Source organism: Trachypithecus francoisi, unplaced genomic scaffold (assembly GCF_009764315.1).
Source record: "Trachypithecus francoisi isolate TF-2019V2 unplaced genomic scaffold, Tfra_2.0 Contig00265, whole genome shotgun sequence".
Classification (NCBI taxonomy): domain Eukaryota; kingdom Metazoa; phylum Chordata; class Mammalia; order Primates; family Cercopithecidae; genus Trachypithecus; species Trachypithecus francoisi.
Genome location: NW_022680534.1, coordinates 119,595 through 142,035, shown reverse-complemented (window position 1 = coordinate 142,035; position 22,441 = coordinate 119,595). Strand labels below are relative to the sequence as shown.

Genomic DNA, 22,441 nt, shown 5'->3' with positions numbered 1-22,441 from the left:
ATAACACTTCCATTTGATAATAAAATGCTGCTGTGCACAGCCACTTTATGGCTAGATGGGTTAGAAAGCACTCAGTTCATGATAGGCAGTGCAGCTCACATGGTGACCTGATGATGCATAGGCAAATTTTCAGTTTTCACCAAAACCCAGGAACAGGCTAAGAACTGTCTCTCCAAAGCAGATTACTTACCTGCAGAAGAGGGCAGGGCATTGTTGAAAAATCTTAGAGGCCTACACTGTGATTCATCTGTGGGAGCTTGTCAAGGGTTCCAAATATCATTCCTATCTGCCACTGACATATCAAGCATCATTGTATCTGTGGGGTCATATACCCCAAGTGACAGAAGAGCTTGCAACGAAACTGCACCTGTTGAAGAGCCTTCTCCAGTTCTGGGTGCCACTGGAAGCTGGCAGCCTTTCAGATCACTCAATACGTGGGCCACAGTGACACACCCAAATGAAAAATATGTTGCATCCAAAATCCAAATATTCCTACAAAGAATTGTGCTTTTTCATGGTTGCAGGAAGTGCCTAATGCAGCAGATTTTTCTTTACCTTAGAAGGAATATTTTAACAGGCTCCAGAACACTGTAGCCCTAGAAATATGACTGAGGTAGAAGTTCTCTGAATTTTAATCAGATTCATTCCCATCCTCTGTTACAAAAATGTCACACATATAAGCCCAGTGTTCTTGCTACTTCTTGCTCATTGGATCAAATCAGCATAATGTCATCAATATTATGGACGAGTATGATATCTAGTAGAAATGCAAAGCAATCAAGGTCTCTCTGAATAAGATTCTCGCATGAAGACAGACAGTTGATATACTGCTGAGGTAGGACAGTAAGGTGTATTGCTAGCCTTGTCAGCTGAAGGTAAATTTTTTCTGTTGGATCTTATGAATAGTAATAAAGAAAAAACCATTTTCCATGGCAGTCAATGGCTGCATACCAGGTACCAGGAGATGTATTAATTTGCTAAACAATAAAACTACATCTGGTACAGCAGCTGCAATTTGAGTCACAACATGATTATGTTTTGATAATCTACTATGATTTTCCAAGATCCATCTGTCTTCTGCACAGGCCAAATGAAAGAACTGAAGGAGAATGTTCTGTTGGGTTACTGCTGAATGTGTAACGAATCCCTTCACGAATGTGATATTGTTTTTTATTTACTATTTTTCTACATAGAGTCAGCTCTAATGGTTTCCATTTAAACTTATCCAGTGTAGTACACCTCACACTACAAGTCAGAGAGCAAATGTGCGGTTCTGCTAACTGCTAAGTATGTCTATGCAAATTATGCATTCTAGCACTGGGAAAATGACTCGGGGATGAGTCCTGGGACCCATGGGAGGCTCTATAAATCCAAGCTAAGCTAAAGCTACATTAATTACCTGACCTCTATAAGTTCCTACTTTAATGGTAGAACCACAATGACATTGTTGGTAATGTAGTGGGGTCCTTCCTCAAGGAGAACTGGCCTCTTTTTCTTTCAAAGAGTCTTGATCTTAAACTGACTCTTATCTGGAAACTGATGGGGGAGGGGCCTGTAATTTTCTGTTTTTATACTTCAAAATAGTTGTTTTTTATTTTGACCAAAAAGTTATCTATTTGTTTAAGTACGAATGCTGTAGGCTTTCTCTCAAATTCACTTCGAGGAACACTGTGACTAATTAGTTAATGCCAGAGTTCCATAGGAGTCAGATTATTCTAACTGCTACTTTCCCTTAGCTATGCTTACCTTGCCTTTGATGGTTGGGTGCTGCATCTTGGCCTCTGCCACCTTGGGATCCAATTTTTCTGATCATAATTAAATTTTGTAGTTGAGTGACTATGGTTCCCACCATTACATCTGACATACAGAGCAGAGCAATTACAAGGCTATTCACAGATGCAAGTTCTTCCCTCACAAATCTATTTCACAAGGCATTGGTAAAAGGTATCTCTTCTGGACTCTCCAAAGTGGGATAAGTAAGTCTACAGAGATGGATCCACTACACCATCCAAATTTCCGTAAACTTTCAGATCTCTTTCTCTACATTAAACCAATGCAGATGAAATATTTCCAGCTCACTCATGGTAGGCCATCTTTTAACCCATATTTCAGGTAACGAAACAAATCAACTATTAAAAGTTTTTTTTTTTCCTCTAAACTTCCCAAGCAGCAATATTAAATGCAAAGTGCCTTCTTAGTGGGCTGTACTCAATAAACTAAGTCTGATTCAACTCCATGTCCCTTCTTCCCCCATTATTCCATAACTTATCATTCATTCCCATGCCTATTCTCCAGATTGCTGTTCAAATAAATGAGATAACTCTAACAGTTCTTTTTCAGTGTAGCACACCACCTCATGGGTCACACTCGACCTCACCTCTAGGAGCCCACCAGAACTTTATTTACAGGTCTAGAAACAAACACAGATATTGGGGATGGCTTCTGAAGAGAATCAATATTATCTTTCCTGGCAACTACCCCAGGGGAAGCCATCACTGTTGCCTCAGTCAGTGCAGGGTTTATCTCTTCAGATCGAGTTGGAAAGGCTGATGGAAGCACTCGTCAGAAAGGGGTTGTTGACACTTCTCAAGATTAGGAAGTTGTTCTTCCTGCCAAAAAAAAAAAAAAAAAAGAAAAAGAAATAAGTTCATCAGAGTTTACACACTAAGTGTCCCAGATTCTTCAGGGTCCTCCCACATGTCCCCATTCAAATTTGCAGGATTTTCTTCTCTTCCAATCAATGCCCTTACTATAAAAGCAGACACCTGATGAGGCTATACATGCATCTTTTATTGCAGGTCAGTTACTCACATGATAACAGCCTGTGTCTGTTTTCCACAATTTTAGCTCTTTCCCTACAAGTCATAAGACTCTCACTCAGGGCAAAATTAGCAGATTTGAGGCTCAATATCTGCTTCTGAAGCTGGGAGACAGAATCCTTGGGTTCACCATTTTCTCTTATCATTTTATTCACTAAACTTGGGAGCTATCAAACAGCTTCATTGTGTTCCTTGGTTCTTTACATATGGTCAAAGGTATTATTTATAGAGTCACTAAACTCCCTGACTCTCACAATCAGTGAATCAAGAGTGCCAAAATCATTTATTTTACATAAGTCTCTAAACAGTTTCCACCAGACTATCAGTGTTTTCCATATTCTTGGAAGTAGAGTTCATAGCATTTTTGCATCAAATTATACTAGGCAGCCAACTCCAGAAACTTCAAAACAAATGAAAGTACTTCATTTTTAATATTCTGTTCCTCTAGAACCACTTCTGGTACCAAAATCTGTATTAGTCAGGATTCTCTCACAGGGACAGAACTAATATCTGTAGGAGGGTTTATTAAGTATTTAACTTACATCATCACAATGTCCCACAATAGGCTGTCAGCAAGCTGAGAATCAAGGATAACTGATCTGAGTTCCAAAGCTGAACAACCTGGAGTCCACTATGCCAGGGCAGAGAGCATCAGGCACAGAAGGAAGATGTGGGCAAGAGGCTAGTCCATCTCACTTTTTCATGTTTTTGACTGTTTTATATTTACCGGAAGCTGAATAGATTGTGCCCACCAGATTAAGGTTGAATCTGTTTTCCCCAGCCCACTGACTCAAGTGTTAATCTCTCTGGGTAACACTCACACAGATATACCCCGGAATAATATTCTGTATATCTCAATCCAGTTAAGTTGACCCACAGTAGTAACCGTCATAGGTTCCTAGGAATACATTTGCTGCTCTGTACTGAAGCTCCCTTTTTCAAGCCAGTGACACCCTGAAGTCTGGGGCCTAGGCTGATGGACAAGCATGGGAAGTGATGGTGCTTTTATTAAGTGCACCCACTGGTGCCCAATAATCCAATCAGCAATAACTTTATTTTCTTTGAAGCACATAGAATCCTGGACTCAGCCAGACTCAAAGACTCGATAGATTATCAGTTGTGGAGAGGAGCAACCGCTGAAGGGCCTTCTGTCTGCTGAGAGCTAAGGAGGCATGAGAACTCTCAGCAGTATACTGGCGCTACCCACAGCAGGCTTTGCAGAGAGCTGGGGAGATGATGGAACAGCCAGATAGAGAGATAAGCTACCCACTCCAGGGTCTCTTCTATGCTGAAGCTTAGATGTTGGGTCACCGGATATGAAGAGCATTTACCCACTCCAGGGCTTTCTCTCTGCGGAGAGCTTAAAACCTGGTAAGATGACCAGCTGGATGGAGAAGCTACCTACTCCTGGGTCTCCACTCTGCTGAGAGTTGGACACTAATCACTGACATCCTGCCTGTAGAGAGGAGCTACCCACTCTCTCTTCTAAGAGTTGGACCCTCATCAGGACATCTGACCTATGTGGAAGAGCTACCCAGTGAGGGGCTTTTCTGTGTTCTCTGATTTGGCACACATTCTCTTTACATAGCTCACTCTCCATTTATCCATCTACCTCATTATTCCTGAATGCAGAACAATTATTTGAGACCTGCTGAATGATTGAGCTAAAAGAGCTGTAACACGAACTGGGGAAAAAAAGATATGCCTTGCTCATCACATCATGGAAGACAAAAATAAGAGGAGAGTTATGACCCTTCAGGGTGCACAGACCTAGGGGCTCTCAAAGCCAGAGCTGTGACATCTTCTTTAGGACTTTGAAGTTTCTGGCATCTTCAGATGCCTGATCAAGCTGCAGCTTCTCTGTGAGATGGCACTTCAGTTGGCACCTAAAAATTCCTGCCCTGCCACAGCTGGCATGCCTGGCTGTGTGTAGTGGCTGATGCCCACACTTGCTCATACACTCCTTGCCATTCTATGCCACATTTGCCCTTGGCAGCTGTTAAATTCATACCCGTAGTGCAAGCTGTGGGCAACCTCTCAAGCCGGGTGAGTATAACAAACTTAGCAGGCCTGAGCAAATCTCAGGCAAAGGCACCCCTGGCCATAGAGGTTTCTATCTGGCAAGTTGACTCCACCAAAATCCCATGACAAAAGAGGGGATGCCTTACTTCTATTGGATCTTTAAATATTGACAATTGAGTGTCTTACAACTTGACATACATATAGATAGATGATAAATAGATGATAGATGATAGATAGATAGATAGATAGAAGATAGATAGAAGATAGATAGATAGATAGATAGATGGATGGATAGATAGGGGTGTGTGTGTGTGTGTGGTGTGTGTGTGTGTGTGTGTGTGACGGAGTCCCACATTGTCACCCAGGCTAGAGTGCAGAATGCAGTGGCATTATCTCAGTGTACTGCAACCTCTGCCCCCAGGGTTCAAGTGATTATCCTGCCTCAGCTTCTCAAGTAGCTGGGATTACAGGCACCTGCCACCCAGGTTGGAGTGCAGTGGCACGTTCTCGGCTCACTGCAAGCTCCGCCTCCTGGATTCATGCCATTCTCCTGCCTCAGCCTCCCCAGCAGCTGGGACTACAGGCGCACGCTGCCACGCCAGGCTAAATTTTTGTATTTTTAGTAGAGACAGGATTTCACTGTGTTAGCCAGGATGGTCTCGATCTCCTGATCTCATGATCCATCCGCCTCGGCCTCCCAAAGTGCTGGGATTACAGGCATGAGCCACCGCGCCTGGCCAAACTTGATGTTTTTAAACCTTATTTGGAAATTACTATATTTAAAAATTATTTAAAAATTAAATTTGAAAGATTGGTATTTGCATTGAACCACCTGTTTTACTTATACTCTCTTACTCTTTTATATCCTATGAGAGCATATTTCTAAAATACATGACATTGGGGTTCAGCATAGCATTTTTCATGGTAGATTATAAAGTTTACTAATGAAAAATAATTTCTGATTCCTGGATTTTGACATTTTGTACTCATGTAATTTTTTTTGTGAGGAGTTTTCCTGTGCATTGTAGGATGATGAGTAGCATTTCTGGTCTCTTCCACTAAGTGCATTAGTAACCTCTTTTTTTCCTTGGTAGAAATACCTAAACATGTTTGTATCTTGTGGAAGCAAAATTGATGACATTTATTATTCTAGAGAGTTCTGATGAAGAAATAAGAATCTGCTTTTTAAAAATTTGCAGAAATTTTACATGAGATCTCACTATAACTACTGCTATTCTGACATCCTGTCATTTTCTATCATTATTATGTAAGTTAAGACTATAATACTTTGCTTTTTGCAGGATAGTGTTGAAAACACAGGCTAAACAGATGTTGAACAGCTGCTATAAGAGGCCACATTTGGGTAAGAAATGAGTTATTTGTCTTTATCTCAAAGAGCTCACCATAACTAATTATTACAGAAATGCAAATCTAAACTGCAATAAGATAGCATCTGAAGTCAGTCAAAATGGTAATTAATAAAAAGCCAAGAAAAAACAGATGGTGGTGAGGCTGTTCAGTAATAGGAATGCTTTTACATTGTTGTTCAGATGCAAATCAGTACACTGTGAAAAAGTGTGTGATGATTAATCAAGTATTTAGAATCAGAAATACCACTGGACGCAGCCATTACATTACTGGATATATACCCTTCCAAAAACAAGTCATTCTGTTACAAGGATACATGAATGTGTATGTTTATTACAGAACTATTCACAATAACAAAGACGTGAAATTAAACCAAATGCCTATCAATGACAGCATGAGTATAGGAAGTGTGGTACATTTACAAAGTGAATTTATATGCAGCCATAAAAAGGAATGAAATCGTGTCCCGTGAAGGGACATGGATGAAGCTGGAAACCATCACCCTCAGCAAACTGACACAGAAACAAAACGCATATAAGAAAGCAAACACTGCATTTTCACACTCATGTATGGGACCTGAACATTGAAGACACATAGACACTGGGAGGGAAACATCACACACGTGGGTCTGTCAGGATGAAAAAGAGCTTCAGGCCGGGCGCGGTGGCTCAAGCCTGTAATCCCAGCACTTTGGGAGGCCGAGACGGGCGGATCACGAGGTCAGGAGATCGAGACCATCCTGGCTAACACGGTGAAACCCCGTCTCTACTAAAAAAAAAAAAATACAAAAAACTAGCCGGGCGAGGTGGCGGGCGCCTGTAGTCCCAGCTACTCGGGAGGCTGAGGCGAGAGAATGGCGTAAACCCGGGAGGCGGAGCTTGCAGTGAGCTGAGATCCGGCCACTGCACTCCAGCCTGGGCGACAGAGCGAGACTCCGTCTCAAAAAAAAAAAACAAAACAAAAAAAACAAAAAAACAAAACAAACAAACAAACAAAAAAAACAAAAAAGAGCTTCAGGGTAAATAGATAAATTATGCAGGGCTTACTACCTAGGTTATGGGTTAATATGTGCGTTCAACAACCATGGCACTTGTTTGATTTTGAAATAAACCTTCATGCCCACACATGTACCATGGAATTTAATATAAAGTAAAATTAAATAAAAACAAGAAGGCATTTGTTTTTGTAGAGGTTATAGTAACTTTGAAATATGTGCCACACTTTAAGACTTTTTGTTTGAAAGATGGAGCCTCTCTCTGTCCCCAGACTGGAATGGTGCGATCCGGGTTGACTGCAATCTCTGCCATCTGGGTTGAAGTGATTCTCCTGCCTCGGTCTGCCAAGTAGCTGGGATTAAAGGCACATGCCAACACACCCAGCTAATTGTTGTATTTTTAATAGAGATACGATTTCACTGTGTTGGCCAGGATAGTCTCCATCTCCTAACCTTGTGATCCACCCGCCTTGCTCTCCCAAAGTGCTGGGATTACAGGCGTGAGCCACCATGCCGAGCCTTAAGACATTTTTAAAATATAATCACAAATCAGTTTCTGACAAACTGCATTGAAAAGTACATAAGCAGTACATTTCAATTCTTCTTTGACTGAATTTATTTCCTTTTATTTTTGGAGTGGAATCTCACATTGTCCCTTTGGCTTGCGTGCAGGGTGCAATCTTGGCACCCTGCAACTATTTGCCTCACAGTTAAAGTAATTAATCTGCCTCAGCCTCTTCGTTAGCTGAGATTACGGGTGGGCACCACCACAGCTGATGGAGTTTCACTATGCTGTCCAGACTTGTCACTAACTCCTGACCTCAACTAATTTGCCTGCCTTATCCTCAGAACAGGCAGGGATTACAGGTGTGAATGACCATGTCTGACCCTTGATTGGATTTATAATTGAGAAAAATACACATCTTGCAAAACTTTATTTTTATATCATATTTTTACAAGTTTATTTATATATACTAATTCAAGAAAAAACAATGTAACTTTAATGCATTCTCTTTTATTCTAAATAAATTTATTTCCATTTTTATTTAATTAAAAGTATAGGTTAATTTAGAATGTTATTTTTCTTCTGGGTAAAGTTCTCAGGTTTTAGAAATTTCTTTAAAAACCTAATTTGAGAAACTAATTACATTTATTGATTATACTTGGGATTTTCTTAGGATTTGCTTTTGTAAGAAAATTCAAAATTGTTTTAAGATAAAATGAGATTTTTATATCAAATAATCTTAGAAGTATTTTCTTTTAAAGCCTTTTTTAACCTATATTTTCTACTAATAATACTGTGATTACTTTTTCTTACTTTCTAGGAATTAATTGATTATTTCCTCTTCCCTACATAAGAAGTTCGTCTGCAACATATAAGAAGTAAACAACTGCCAACTGAGCTGGCTGTTCGCATCTGTAGCTTACCAACTACCATTAATCCTGGTTTGAGCTACTTATAGTACCAGCTATTGACTGTAAAAAAATCTTTTTTTTTTTTTTTTTTTTTTTTTTTTGAGGCTGAGTCTTGCTCTGTCGCCCAGGCTGGAGTGCAGTGGCCAGATCTCAGCTCACGGCAAGCTCCGCCTCCCGGGTTCCCGCCATTCTCCTGCCTCAGCCTCCCGAGTAGCTGGGACTACAGGCGCCCGCCACCTCGCCCGGCTAGTTTTTTGTATTTTTAGTAGAGACGGGGTTTCACCGTGTTCGCCAGGATGGTCTCGATCTCCTGACCTTGTGATCCGCCCGTCTCGGCCTCCCAAAGTGCTGGGATTACAGGCTTGAGCCACCGCGCCCGGCCGACTGTAAAAAAATCTTTAAAAGATAGTAGATTGTTGGCTAAAACGTATTACATAGACAAAACAATAGCTAGTGAGTATTTTAAATTATAAAGCTCCTTTCGTTCACTAATAATAGCAGTGTGTGAAATTCTATTTTCTGTTAGATAAAATCAACTCATGGGTTTTTTTTGGTGAACTATTTTAACATTCTGTAGCCATCAGGCATATAATTAAATATAGTTAAAACAATTTTAGCCTGAGAGTATGATTTATTTTTTAAAAAACCTATTTCTTTAATACTTCCCTTAGTTGGTTTTGGTAACTTAACACAGTGAGTTGTTTTAATCACATGTGAAAAAATACTGGTAGCAAAGAGCCAAATTTAATGCTATAAAAAGTTTATATTTAAAATGTACGCATTAACAAGTTTTTTATAAACCTAAAATTAAAGTTGCTTAATATTATTTTAGTTAAGTTCTAATAAAGTTATGGTTTAAAAAATCATATAAGAAAAGAACCTTTGAGTGCATTTTATTGCTTCTAAATAAACATCAGTTCCACAAAAAGGGTAGCAATGTTCAAATCTTATACAGAGCTGAAACAAGTCCGAGGTAATGTAAATAAATTAATAAATAACATACATTTAGCTTATTTCAAGAGAAAACTGAATGTTAAATATATAATTAACAGCAGCATTCGGTATAGACCTGTAATTAGTAAATGTGAAATTATATTTATGTTTTTCTCTTTGTGAGTATATTTTCTAGCACATTGTAGGAGTTTCTAGCTAAATTCACTACTTAACAGGTCAGATCTTTATTTGTCCTGTGGCTTGTAGGTAGAGGAAAGAGTTCCCTTTTGAAAAACACTTTTTTCTTACTTATTTAACTATTGTATTGACATAGTGAATACATAGTTTCAAAAGAATTTTTTGAAACAAATACTGCTGTTGTTAACCTATTTAGCTAACAGTTTTATGGGGTTAATACATATTTCCAAATACATAAGAGGATATGTACTACAATTATTAACCTGCCACCAATATTATATTTCTCATCCAGAGATTATCCCTGTATGTGCAGAAATCCATGCATGTAGCTATTTGTTTTTTTTTTTACACAAATGAAAACATACAATATATAGTATTGTTAACTTTCTTTTGTAGTCAAACACCTGTCAGCATATGAAGATTTGTTTAATTCTGTTTTGCAGTTTCACAGCTTGCAGTTAAATGTGCTCTAATTTATGCAGTTCATCTCTAAAATGGATTGATGTGTAAGCAGTATTACATTTTACTAAAAGTAGAGAAGAATTTATAGTTCTCACAGTATTTTTAAATACACAAGACAAAGAAATTATTGCTGTTTACTGAGGAATAAAGCAGATATTTATTTGAAGTTATAGTTTTATGATTCACAACAATAACTTTAAACAAAGTACTCAATTAAAACTGAGAAAACTCTAATGTTTTATTTATATAAAATTCTGATGAAAATTAATTAAATACACTTATTTTAAGCTCAAACGTTTTATAATAAGTAAACTTGTAATGATTAAGTCTACGTCCACGTTTAACACATGAAAATTTAATATTATACCATGTTATATAACTCTTTCTGAGAAAGCACTTCTTGTAATCTCAGCTTATAAAGTACTTCTTGAGTGGGAATATCTGCCCCTGCTGGACCACACCCACCAAAAAAGATCTGTGGGACTCAGAGGCTGGTGCTACTCATCATGTAAATTCTGTGATCCAGCAGCTGTACCTGATCCCTGTCATCAGCAGCAGTATTTCTACCATTGAAAACACAGGTAGTGACATCGATGATGATTGTGGAGCTGTTAAAAGAGGGTCTCCAGCCTCCAGAACGCAGAATGGTATATCCACTGATGGCTTGAATTTTGTGCCTGGAAAAACCACATACACTCAATACCAGCTGGTGGAAGCAGTTGGGAGGAAGGCTGTACCATGCAAAGCCTCGTGGGTGGAGCTGCTCAAGACCATGGGAATCCAGCTCTTGAAGATCATTCTGAAGCCTTAAGGTTGTATTGCCTCGTTGGATTTTAGACTTGCATGCGGTCTGTAGCCCCTTTATTCTGGTCAGTTTTTCACATTTGGTATGTCGGTATTTTCCCAATGCCTGTACTTTATTGTTCTAAGAAGTAACTAACTTGCTTTACATTTTACAGGCTCATAGGCAGAAAAACTTTCTTTGTCTCAAGTGAGACATTGGAGTTTGACCATTGAGTTAATGCTGAAATGGGTTAAGACATTGCAGGACTATTGGAAAAGCATGATAGGTTTTGAAATGTGAGGACATGAGGTTGGGGAGGGGCCGAGGTTGGAATGATATGGTTTCACTGTGTCCCCACCGCACTTGAATTTTTACATGTGGTGGGAGGAATGAGATGGGGGGGGTAATTGAATCATGGGAGCAGATGTTTTTTATGCCGTTATTGTGATAGCGAATAAGTCTCACCAGATCTGATGGCTTGAAACATCAGAATTTTCCTACAGAAGCTCTCTCTTTGCCTGCTGCCATCTGTTAAGATGTGACTTGCTCCTGTTTGCCTTCTACCACAATTCTGAGGCATCCAAAGTCATGTGGAACTGTTAGTCCATTAAACTTCTCTTTCTTTTGTAAATTGCCCAGTCTCACATATGTCTTTAGCATGAAGATGGACTAATACAGTACAAATATCAGATTGACTGATAAAGCTCTGTGACTTTACTTTCACATCGTCAAGTCAAGATGTAAGTAAAATATAATTGTGTGTAGGTCTCTGAAAATTCATATCAACCTTTTTCTAGTTCAATAACATTTTCTTAACATATTTTAATATAGACAGTGCTGAAAGACTTGTTAAATCAAGTTATTATAATGTACTCTATACTTTTATAATTAGTGCTAACTTAAGGCTACAATAGTTTTAATTTTTTAAAAAGACAAAGTTTCTATTGAATGCAGTGGTGCAATCATAGCTAACTGCAGCTTCTAACTAGTGGGGTCACGTTGTCTTCTAACTACTGGGCTCATGTTATCCAGCCGCCTTAGCCTCCCAATGAGCTGGGTCTACAGGAAGAGGCCAGTAGGCTTAGCTAGTTATTTAATTTGGTTATTTATTTCATTTTGTTGTTAGAGTCAGAATCCTACTATGTTACGCAGGCTGGCCTCAAACTCTAGGCCTAAAGTAATCCACCCACCTTGGCATCATAAAGTGCTAAGATTACAGGTGTGAGTCACAATACCTATTGAATTTTTAAAAACTTTTTGTAGAGATGGTGTTTCACTATTTTGAGAAACTTGGTTACAAATCCCTGCCCTCAAGGTTATTTTTGCCTTGGCCTTCCAAATTTTTTGAATTACAAATATAAGCCACAAAACCTGGTCTAAAAAATGATCTATGTTCTTAACTATGAGTTAAATTTTATCTAGTAGAGATAAAGTTTCATACTTAATGATAAACAGAATAAACTATGATACAATTTATTGGTGTAGGAACCAATTTTTAAATAATAAATGCAAATTTACATTAGAGAATTTTAAGTTTACTAAGAATTCTGTCACAAGGACTGCAAAAATGTGTATTTAAAATTTGAAATAATGTTTTTATGGTAGGAAAATGTAAAGCAATATAATGGGAATCAACATATTACAAGCACTCTGTGAATAAAAAGCGTAATCACTGGCAGGATCCCAAATTATTCTTTCATGTGAAATCCAGTGGTAATGTGGAATATACCAGCAATTTGCTTACTAATCATAAGTAATTTCTTTGCTTTAGGCAGAAAAATAATTCTACTCTTCAAATAAAAATACATATACAGGCCGGCGCGGTGGCTCAAGCCTGTAATCCCAGCACTTTGGGAGGCCGAGACGGGCGGATCACGAGGTCAGGAGATCGAGACCATCCTGGCTAACACGGTGAAACCCCGTCTCTACTAAAAAATACAAAAACTAGCCGGGCGAGGTGGCGGGCGCCTGTAGTCCCAGCTACTCGGAAGGCTGAGGCAGGAGAATGGCGTAAACCCGGGAGGCGGAGCTTGCAGTGAGCTGAGATCCCGCCACTGCACTCCAGCCCGGCGACAGAGCGAGACTCCGTCTCAAAAAAAAAAAAAAAAAAAATACATATACAGTCAAAAACATTTGTATTTTCAAGCACGTTCTTAATACAGTTTTTGTTAATTAACACTAATTATTAGTGATTAACTTACCACTTCACTAACCCATATTGCAAATTAAAAGTAAAAATAATTTTTTACACACGTTGATTAAAAATAATATTACTATTTTAAATTATGCTTTTATATTTTCATATATTAAGAACCACTATTCTAAGGTACACATATCTTAAACTTTTCACCTCAAATAACTAAACCAAAAAGGCAACATATTCACATACATTCAGGCTAATGATTCAACAAGAAAAGTTAAATAAAGACTGAACAAAATAATTTAACAGATTTTGATGCCTTGTAAAGAATCACACAAGCCAAACACTAATCATTTTTTATTAGTAAGAAGTTAACCTCAAAGCTTACCTTGAGCAGGATTTAAATAAACACCATTACATGTAAATACTTTCATTCAGTTATGCATAAATTTCACATTTTGCTTTCATACACTTCTCCAATGGCTGGTGACATAATGATATGATGTGGTATTGCAAGAGTTAGCCATAATATATACCTTATTATCTCATCAACTTCATCTATCATGTGCATTTGTTTATTAAAAATTAGTACATAAGCATTTAACCACCTCTTCTCTTGCCTATGGGACATGCACTTCAGCGTGTAATCAAATACATTTGTGTACTCTGCATCAAAACACTGACATTTTTATTTCTTTATCATCATCCATTTTCAATTCTGTTACATGTCCATCATCAAATTTATACCAGTGATCTTAATCATCATCCTACCATCATTTGAGTGATACAAGAATAATAGGCTGGGCGCGGTGACTCACGCCTGTAATCCCAGTACTTTGGGAGGCGAGGCGGGCGGATCACCAGGTCAGGAAATCCAGACCATCCTTGCTAACACGGTGAAATCTCATCTCTACTAAAAAAAAAGAAAGAAAAGAAAGAAAAAGAAAAGAAAGAAAGAAAAAGAAAGAAAGAAAAGAAAGAAAAAGAAAGAAAGAAAAGAAAGAAAGAAGAAAGAAAAAAGAAAGAAAGAAAGAAAAGAAAGAAAAGAAAGAAAGAAGGGAGGGGAGGGAGGGAGGGAGGGAGGGAGGGAGGGAGGGAGGGAGGAGGGAGGGAGGGAAGGAAGGAAGGAAGAAGGAAGGAAGGAAGGAAGGAAAGAAAAGAAAAAGAAAGAGAGAAAGAAAAATTATAAAATGAGCCGGGCGAGGTTTGGGTGCCTGTACCCAGCTACTCGGAGGCTGAGGCAGGAGAACAGCGTGAACCCGGGAGGTGGAGCTTGCAGTGAGCTGAGATCACGCCACCGCATTCCAGCCTGGGCGACAGAGCGAGATTCCTTCTCAAAAACAAAAACAAAAACAAAAAAAACTAATACTAATGCCCACCACTTGCTTGATCACTGTGCACAAGCACACCTACAAGTCTGTATTTTGTGATTTCTGTAGTTTCATTTTCACACTACCCTTTCTGTTGAATCAACTGATGTTCTGAATTTACATGATTCTGTTCCAGCTTTGCAACGTCTGGTACTGTGTAACTTGCCATATACAGCTCCCAAAGAAATTCAAAATAATTATTGACTGTAACTGCACATTTTCCCAGTCATATTCAGACCGTTTGAGTTGGTCGCAAAAACAAAAGGCAATATTTTAAATAGCGAGTGCTTTACTGTGTTAACATACCATAAACAGATAATATAATAAATGTCCTCTTGTTACCTGAGCAAACATTAAAACAATGTAATAAGAATTATGAAGTTTATAATCTTCCAGCTGGGCACAATGGCTCACACCTATAATCTCAACAATTTGGGAGACTAAGGCTGGCAGAGCACAAGGTCAAGAGATCAAGACCATCCTGGCTAATGTGGTGAAACCCCATCTCTACTTAAAAAAAAAAAATTAGCCAAGCATGGTGGCGCATGTAATCCCAGCTACTGAGACTGAGGGAGGAGAACTGCTTGAACCCAGGAGGCAGAGGTTTCAGTGAGCCGAGACTGTGCCACTGCACTCCAGCCTGGGCAACAGAGCAAGGCTCTATCTCAAAAAACAAAAAAGGTTATAATCTTTCTCAATTTATTTACATATACATTAGTAAGTGATAATTAACACCATCAGGGTAATTATGTCATAATTAACTTAAGCAATGCTTACTTACCAAGTTTAAAATATGTATATGTAATAATCTTTGGTATCTGTAGGGAATTGGCTCTGGGATCCCCATGATTACTATAATCTGTGTCTGCTCAAGTTTCTAATAAACAATGGTGTACTGTATGTAAATATAATGTACACACATCTGTCTGTATAGTTTACTTCATCTCTACGTAACTTAAATAATAAAATGTAAATGTCATATAGACAATTAAACTGTAATAGCTTTTAATTTATGTTAGTTTTTATTATGTTATTGTTATTTGTTGTTTTTGAACATTTTAATACATGTTTAGAGAAATCTGTGTTTGCAGAACCTGTGGGTGTAAAAGGTCACTTACTTGTTGCAAATTAGAAAACATTACTGACACAGACCCTGATGGCTACGTGGTTCCATATAGCTACTATTATCTGTTTTATTCCTCTGATGTTTTCTTTTATGCTATTAATTAGAATTTGGTGTGAGTAAACTGAAGATATATTTTAAGCAATAATAATAGCAGCGAGTATTTATAGAACTTACAGACTAGGTAATACACAAAGAGCTGCACAGAGATTAATAAATTTAATCCTCACTGTCTTTTTTATTTTTGTTTTTTGAGATGGAGTTTCACTCTCTTCACCTAGGCTGGAGTGCAATGGCAGGACCTTGGATCACTGCAATCTATGCCTCCTGGATTTAGGCAATTCGCCTGTCTCAGCCTCCCCAGTAGTCAGTATTACAGGTATCTGCCCCCATGCCTATGTAAATATTTTTAATAGAGATGGGGTTTCACCCTATTGCTAGGCTGTCTGTCTTATAAAAGGTAACCCCTGTATATAATGACTTTAAATGTGTGGATTAAGAGTGGCAGAAAGGGTAAAAATAATTGTTCCGAGTCTCAGAGATCTGAATAGCAGGCAGGATGACTTTCTAAATAAACCACCATCTAAATGGCAGCTAAGTTCAAAGCAATGCAGACAGCTTGGAGGTGAGAAGTTGTGAAGGTCAAAAGACATACATGCTCCTTAACATGTAACATCCTCAAAGACATTTTACCATTTGATCTCCAAATTAATTTGCATAGAGATAAAATCAGCTGGTTAGGCCTAGAGAATGAAATCTGTCTGTGAAACTGCAAGTGGGTGTTAAAATCTGTTGTAACCACATTAAATTAAGAAACTTTTTTACTTCAAGAGATATCTACAGTAGAAAAAGAATAACGTTTTCTTCTGTCAGCTCTTCATGATTCAATCATTTAATAGTCACTTATTTTAGAGATGAAAACAATCTTTGAGATTCTTTCATATCCAAAATTATTCACCTAATAGGATTTTTTTTTTTTTCTGGTCAGTCACTGTATTTTGTCAATATTCTTTCCCTTTAAACCATTATCATCTAGACCACCTCTCCTCTCTGATACCACTAAAACAGTAAAAAGAAAGCAGATGTTAAATTTTGAGGATAAGCACAAACAACTCTAATGTCTTCTGATTCTGTTCAATGAGATCATTATTTTTTTCAAAACTGAACAAAACACACTTTTTGTCACATTTTGCAATAATACATATTTCCACTTTCTATTAGATATACTGTTCAAAAGAATCACAACTTTGAATGTGGACGTTAACCATCATAAAATTCTTCTTGATTCTGCACTTTCCCAATGCAGCCGTAAAGTGGGGATCACTGAAAAGATGCGCCTTCATTCATTGGATGGAATTGTGAGACACTCCCCTGTCCTGAAGAGCTGCAGGGAGATGATGGCACACAGGACAGATGTGCGTCTGCCTCCAAGTTGCTCATGGGGTAAAGTTGGGGGACCGTGTGTTTCAATGGAGGGGCACTGAGTGGATGGAGGGATAGTGGTTAAATTGCAAAGTATTGGTTGGATGGGGGAGGATTGATTAGATGGAGGAGCACTGGTTGTATAGAAAGGCATTGATAGATGAAAAAATATTAATTGGATAGAGGGGTCCTGATTATACGAGGGAGTATTTGTTAGATGGAGGGGCACTGATTGAATGAAGTAGTATTGGTTGGTTAGAGCCATGTTGGTTCAATGAAGGAGCACTGACTGCATGCAACAACACTGATTAGAAGAAGGAGTATTGGTTGGATGGAGGGGCACTGGTAGGATGCAATGGTATTGACTAGATGGAGCAGGAGTGAATGATTCAAGGAGTATTGCTTGGATGGAGGAATATTGATAGGATACAGGAGCATTGACAGGATGGAGGATTACTGGTTGGATGGAGATGCATTAATTGGGTGGAGAAATATTGGCTTGATAGAAGGGTGTTGGTTGGATAGAGGAACATTGTTTGGATGGAGGAGTACTGGTTGGACGAAGGGGGGTTAATTGAAATCGGAAGTATCGGTTGAATCGGAAGGTTGTTGATTGGGTGAAGGAGTAATATATGGATGTAGGATCATTAATTGAACAGAAGTGAACTGATTGAATGGAGGAAAACTGGTGACATAGAGAAGTGGTTATTGGATAAGTGAGTACTGGGTGGATGGAGGGGCACTGGGTAGATGAAGGGGTACTGATTTAGTAGAGGAGTATTTGTTGGATGGAAGGATACTGGTTATATGGAGATGACCTGATGAGATAAAGAAGTATTAGTTGAATAGAAGGGCACTGATTGGAAGCAGAGATATTGACTGGGTGAAATTATTTTTTTTAGATGGAGGCATAATGTCTGGATGGAGGGAAATTGATAGAAGGCCATTGATTGGATGGCAAGGCATTATTGGATAGAGGGGCACTGATTGGACGAAGTTGTTTTGTTGCCTGGAGGAACAGTGTTTGGATGGAGGGGAATTGATAGTGTTTGAATGGAGGAGCACTGAATGAATAGGAGTACTGATTGGATGAAGGTGTATTGGTTGGATTGAAGGGAGCTGATGGATAAAGGAATATTGATTGGATGCAGGGACATGGTTTGAATGTAGGAGTATTGGTTGAATGAAGAAGCAATGATTGGATGGAGAGGTACTGACTGATTGAATGGAGGGTCACTGCTTACATGGAGAGCCATTAATTGGATAGTCGAGTATTGGTTGGATGGAGGGGTATTTGTCAGATGGAGAAGCATTGATGGATGGAGGAGAATTGATTGGATGGCAGGGACATTGATTGGGTAAAGGGGCATTGGTTGGATGCAGAGGCATTGATTGTATGGAGTAGTGGTGGATGGATGGAGAAATCTTGACTGGATGGAGGGACATTGATTGGATTAATGAGCACTGGTTGGATAAGGGGGCATTGGTTGACTTGAGGAGTATTGGCTGGATACAGGAGCATTGATAGGATGAAAGAGCATAGATTTGATGGGGGAGCATTGATTAGATGGTGGAGTATTGTTCCGATACGGGGCATTGATTGAATGGAGGAACATTGAATAATTGGAGGAGTATTGGTTGCAGGAGCATTGGTTGTACAAAGGAACATTAATTGGGTGTAGCACCATTGATAGGATGGGAGATTATTGTTTGGATGGAGTAGCTTTGATTGAATGGAGGGGTGTTGATGACATGGAGAGACAATGATTAGATGGGGGAGCACAGGTTGGGTAGAGGGGCACTGATTTGGTGCAGAAGTATTGGTTAGATAGGGTGTTGCTTGAATAATGCAGCACTGATTGGATGAAAGGATGTTGGCTGGTTGAGGGAATGGTGTCAGGATGGAGGAGGGACCTGGCAGCAGAGGGGAGTCAGGTCATAACTCGATGGCCGCTATTCAATCTTGGAAATGGGTAAGTCTCGCTGGGACTTATCCACACTGTTACTGGAGGGTAGAAGAGGCGTCAGGCCCCATGTCTCCCAAAAAGTCTCCCCCCAACATGCCCAAGCCTCTCCCAGAGCCCTGTTTTGTCTCCAGATCTCTACCTTGTGACTCCTTTCAGCCTCCATTTGGGGAAACCTAAGATCTGAGCCCAGAAAGCAGGCAGGCTGACAGACAGGCAGACAGACAGATCTCTTCTCTGTGGAGCAGTTTAGGGACTGGGCCCTGTCAATGAGCAGAGGGTGGAGAGAGACACGGGCTGGAAGCAGCCGAGGCAAAGCCCACCCTCCATCTCCCCAACACTCAATCCACCAATCCAACCTCCAACCTTTATATCACAGGAGTTTTCTGAGCACCAGGTAACAGCAGAATAGCAGACAAAAGTCGGGTCTAGGCCTGGTCTTCCTGTGGCTGGCATGTGGGATTGGCCTTTTGTGTATGAGTCTTGGAGAAGGGATAGGTTGATAGTCTTGGCAGTACTTGACCTACTTTGGTGGTGGTGCTCAGGAGAGGTGGCTCTGTTTGATGGTCCCCTCCAAGACCAAGGAGATGAGTTTCTGGGGGCTGCTGACATTTCTGATCCTAGGGAAAAATAAAAAGACATCCCAGATGACCTCCTGCTTGTACCTTTCCTGCCCCACCCAGCACCTATGGGAACAAATGCTGTCCCCTCCCTGGGCCTGAAGTTTTCTATGGCTCTGATGTGCTCCAGTTCTGGAGCTGGTGGTGATGAACTGAGGAGTCTGGGGAAATGTCTCCGGATCTTGCAAGAGGGTAACCAAGCCTTGCCCTCTCAGAAAATGTGGGACCAGAAAGGACTACAAGGTATACAGGTGTAGGATGCTGACCCACTCTGGGCTAGTCCCCCAGTGCTCACAGAGTGTGGACAGCAAAGGCAGGCTTATCTGTGGGGTGGGGGTGCACTCAGACCCTCTGAGGCAGAGCCATCACCTCCTCCTGTTCCTACTCAGCCCCTGGGGCCCCCAGGTTGTCCTAGACATTGTCCTCTGGTTCTGGTCCCTCCTTGCGCAGACTCAATTCCTCCAGGTGGACTTAGTCACAGTCCTCCTTTTCTCAGGTGTGCAGGCTGGTCCTGTGGGTGGAAAGGGTGGCAAAGCCGTTCTAGAGCCATTGGATTGCTTGGCTGACCGCTTCCCATTTCCAAGTCTCAGTTTCCCCATCTGTAAAATGAGGGCAGTCAGCCTAGTTGAGTGCCTGGGGTCTGAGACCCAAGCCCATTGGGAAAGAAGGTCCAGGGGCCTCAGAGTCAGTGCAGTCTACTTGGGCACCTGTGTCAGGGCCTGAGGCTGGTTAGGGTTAGGGTTGGGTTAGGGTTAGGGTTAGGGTTAGGGTTAGGGTTAGGGTTAGTGTTAGGGTTCGGCCCCATCGCTGGGGGATGCCCCACCTCCTGTGAACTGCCCGTTCCACACCAGGCAGTGCTCTGCAGACTAAGGGTCCCTCAGGGGCATAGGCTGGGTTCAAGCCCCTGCTTTCCAGCTGGGCCCCAGCCTAGCAGTTGCGTGCCCACCCAGTTAGTCTTGTGGGTCCCCGGGAAGCAGGATGCTGGGACCACGACTCATGCTCTGCTCCTTGAAGAGGCCTATGGGTGTTGTAGCCACACAGAGGGGCCATTCAGGGGCAGGTCCATGTGGCCAGGCAGTTGCAGTGGGTATTGTGACAGTCGCAGAGCTGCGCTCGAGGGAAGACTCAAAGTGGCCCCTGCTGCTGGGAGCAGCAATGCCTGCCTAAGCCTGAGGCCAGGGAGAAGGGAGCTGCCTATCACAAAAATGCAGGGCCACTGATGCCCAAGCACATATGGAGAGACTGAGGCAGAGGTTGTGGGGTGGGGGAGGTGGGCAACACACCAGGCCAGGACCAGTGGCTCTTGGGGAGTGGGAGCCTGGTTGTAGGAGGACAAATGAGTGTGGCTGAGCAACACCAGTCCCTAGAGCTCCAGGCTGCTTTAGGGCCTCACAGGGGCCAGGAAAGACCCTGACCATCGAGAACTGTCAGCCCAGCTACGGGCTCTGGTCCCAATCAAGGCAAGGAGGTCCCGAGCAGAGCTGGGGTCTTAGATGGCCTGGGCCACGCAGGGCGAGTGGGGTGGGCCCTGTCGTGTCCACAGGTGACTGAGAGCGGCAAGGACCCTGAGCAGGGGTAGCGAGGTGGGGCTGGGGAGCAGCCCCTGTTGGGCCTGCCTGGGTTCAGGCGGGAACACGCACATCCACACATCTGTGAAGTATGTTCTCCCGGCTGACTCTCCAGCATGGACATCTGGAAAAACCTGCTCCCCTCCGTGGGCACGGAGATCAATGGACCCCGAGGTAGGAAGGGGCGGCGGTGGCGGGCACTCAGCCTGCATTAAGGAAGCGGTCGCAACTGTGTGCTGATGTGGCAGCACCCGGCCTGGCCCCTGCCTGGATGGGGCCCAGGGGCCCTGGGGAGCCCCAGAGTGAGGTTTACGTTTACTCACGGCGTCTTGCCAGCCGCCATGCTCTCTCGTCCTCTTCCTCCCTTCCCTCCTTTCTCCCCGTTTCCTGGCTATGGGGACATTTCAGGAACTGCTTGGAAAGGGGAGCACAGGGTGGCTGCTCGGGTTCAGGTTGGGGGCCTGAAGGGAGAGCCCTGCTCTCCCCAGCGCCAGCCCTCTAGGCCCCCATTCACCCGTCTTCTTGCTCCCCTTTAGGACTCCTGCGTTGCCGGGTGCTCTCTGTTGTCCGAAGCGCCTTTGGCCCCGTCTCACTGCTGCCACTGCTCTGGACTCTGGGACCAGTCACTAAAGCCATCGTCCTCATCCAGTTCAGGTGCCTCCGATGACTTCACACTGAGGCTGAGGTATGGCGCGCGGGGGGCGGGGGGGGCGGTGGGGGTTGGGTTAGGACTAGGCGGCTGCTGCCTTCTCTGCCTGGGGCCCACACTCAGCTCATGTCCTGGGCTCCAAGTGTGGGAAACCCTGTCTGCCACAGAGCTGATTCTGGGCTGTGTCTCCTGTGATTAGAGAATCCCTGTGGGCAGGTCTATGTCTTCCCTATCAGTCTGCGGCTCCCTGAGATCTGTGCTTCCTCCATCAGTCCAGTACTCCTTGAGGCTTCCTTCATCTGTGCAGGGCTCCTTGAGGGTAGTGCTGTGCCTCCCCTGTCAGCCTGTGGCTCCCTAAGAGTAGGGCAGTCCGTTATCAGTCTGGGCCTCCTTGGAGCAGGGCTGGGCCTCCCCCATCAGTCTAAGGCTCCCTAGGACAGAGTGGGCCTCCCCCATCAGTCTGGGATTCCTTCCCATACACCAATCTCTGTTCTGTGTGTGAACTTGCAATTCTGGGCATTTCCTTTTAATGGGCTCAAACGCTACACGAGTTTTTCTGTCTTCTTTCCTTCAGCCAGACGCTCTGAAG

General features: G+C 41.7%; 1 long non-coding RNA gene across 2 annotated transcripts; it reads right to left on the bottom strand.

Moving 5' to 3' along the window:
* Window positions 1–1,974: 1,974 nt before the first annotated feature.
* Window positions 1,975–21,806, bottom strand: LOC117082974. 2 transcript variants are annotated; one of them, XR_004436884.1, is made up of 3 exons: window positions 21,718–21,806; window positions 19,543–19,635; window positions 1,975–2,609 (listed from the first exon to the last, which is right to left on the bottom strand). It is a non-coding gene; the product is annotated as an uncharacterized LOC117082974 (long non-coding RNA). The 2 variants fall into 2 exon arrangements; XR_004436885.1 differs by lacking the exon at window positions 21,718–21,806 and adding an exon at window positions 20,005–20,092.
* Window positions 21,807–22,441: the final 635 nt, after the last annotated feature.